Genomic DNA, 2,656 nt, shown 5'->3' on the forward strand with positions numbered 1-2,656 from the left:
AGCAAGAACTGATTAATGAAATTAAAACACTGCAGCCTAGCAAAGAAAGCCAGAGTGAAGCCCATAGGATGTGGGGTGGGGAATCTCTTTCCAGCTGTACATCTGACAGGGGATCGACCTCTAGGACATATAGGTAACTTAAAAAAAATTACCTATAAAAAAATGAAACATTCAGATCAATCAACAAATCTTCTAATTAATCAAATAATCTCAAAGGACAAAGTACAAATGGCCAAAGTATTTACCATTCTTAGCCATCAAGAAAACAGAAATCAGAATAATGCTGAGAGCCAGGCGTGGTGGTGCACACTTGTAATCCCAGCAACAGGAGATGAAGGTAAGAGAGCCAGGATAGGCAAAGGACCAGTCGGAAGAGGGAGCAAGCTTCTCTTACTGTCCTCCCTCTGCACTTGGAATGCTGGGATGACAGGCACATGACACAGCACTTGGGTCACTTAAGAATTATCTTCATTCATTCATTCGTTTGTTTGTTTTATGTGTATGGGTGTTTTGGCTGCATATATGTCTGTGAACCACATGTGTGCCTGGTGCCCACAGAGACCAGAAGTGAGAACAAGATGCCCTAGAACTGGGGTTACAGATGATTATGAGCCACCTTTAGGTTCTGGGACTCAAACCCAGGTCCTCTGGAAGAGCAGACAGTGGCGTTGGCTGCTGAGCCATCTTTCCAGCCCACTTTGGGTTTTTTGTTTGTTTCTTTCTTTGTTTTTATTTCTATCTTTTCTTTTAAAATCTGATAGAGAGTTTGTTTTACAAATGACTGGGTAGTAGCATTATACATAACTTTAATAATTCTCTCTCTCTCTCTCTCTCTCTTTCTCTCTCTCTCTCTCTCATGAGACTATATGAAGAAACTAAATCACTCACTCACCTATGAAATGGCTGAGTCTTTTAACACCTCCTGTGTAAACAGTCTGCACCCTTTGTGCTTGGCTCTCAATAGTAAATACCAAAGCTGACTTTAGTCATTACCAGCACTTCCTTTTGTGCAGGTCAAGTTGACCTTGTTCAACTATGTTCAAGCCATTTTTGTTTATTTTTCTCTGGGGTTTAGGGTGCATTGGACAAACACATGAGCTTCTGATTTATTGGTCTCAAACAAAGGCTAAAACTCTCACAGGGGATAAAACTCCTCCGCTCGGCCCTGCTAGGAGGAAGACTTGCTCCAGCCCCATAGAGACTGACTTTATTTTGAACTTATTGCCTGGTGCTTCAGAGCAGTGAGAGCAATATTTTGAGCCATTTTTTTCAAACCCTACAATTCCAAACCAACGTCAGCAAGCTGAACTAAAACTTCATCTGGCTTTAACAAATCAAACCTTTAATATTTCTTCCTGGTCTTTCAAAGTCAACCAACCCGCTCGTTAATGAGCTTGTGATTTGTTTGAAGTGTTTTAGTCACATCAAAACCTTGATATGTTATATTTACTAATGTAGGGTAAGCTCATTATAAAAAAACAAAAAACAAAAAACAAAACAAAAAACAAACAAAACAAAACAAAACAAAAAAACAATTAAAGCTGAGCTTCGATGGCCCAGCAGATAAAGGTGCTCGCTGCTCAAGCCTGAGGCCTGAGTTAGACCCCCAGAACCCGTGTAAAGGTGGAAGGAGAACTGACTCCATAGAGTGGTCCTCTGACCTCCACACACACACCGTGGTACACACAGACACACGTACACACACACACACACACCAAGTACATATGCATAAATAATAATAACAAAGGAAATTTAAATGAAGAAGACAATTTAAATGTTTTAAAAAACTGTAGAAAAACAAACTCTTTCATGGGCAGCCATTGTTAATAATGAAATAACATAACAGATATTCCCTGGATGTTTTCCCGAGGACTATCACATATCAATATAAAGTTGTTTGTTTGTTTGGTTGGTTGGTTTTGTAGTTTTTAAAGACAGGGTTTCCCTGAGCAACAGCCTTGGCTGTTCTGGAACTCTTTGTAGACCAGGCTGACCTCAAACTCACAGAAATCCTCCTTCTGTCTCTGGAGTGCTGGGAATCAAAGGTGTGTATCACTGTGCTAGGCAAGATAAATTTTTTTTTTATTCAATCATTCATTGACCATCATTAGATAGGCCTTAGAAACACATTAATCATATATTATAGGCTTTTAAAAAACATATTATAACTATCATTTAGTATCTCTTTCTCATCTCTCTATATTAATATTTCTAAAGTTGAATTCATTTTTAAGACTGGTCACATATAATTCTGTGATATAGAATTTTATATAGATATAGACATAGATATAGTCATAGATATTATTATTCACATTTATAAGTTATATCTGGGTTTGTTTTGTTTCATCATACCAAAGTTTCAGTTATTATTATTATTAATTTATTTTTGGTTTTTTTCAACACAGGGTTTCTCTGTGTAGCCCTGGCTGTCCTGGAACTCACTCTGTAGACCAGGCTGGCCTCAAACTCAGAGATCCACCTACATCTGCCTCCCAAGTGCTGCGATTAAAGGCATGTACCACGACTGCCCGGCCAGTTATTATTTTTAAAACACGCCTATATAGAGATACAGTTGGAAGCCAATGCACTTAAACATTTTAAGAAGTACTGGAGTCAATGCAATTGCTCAGCAGGTAACAAGGCTTGCTGCCAAGCC

The sequence above is a fragment of the Mus pahari genome, chromosome 11, assembly GCF_900095145.1.
Source record: "Mus pahari chromosome 11, PAHARI_EIJ_v1.1, whole genome shotgun sequence".
In the NCBI taxonomy this organism is placed as follows: Eukaryota; Metazoa; Chordata; class Mammalia; order Rodentia; family Muridae; genus Mus; species Mus pahari.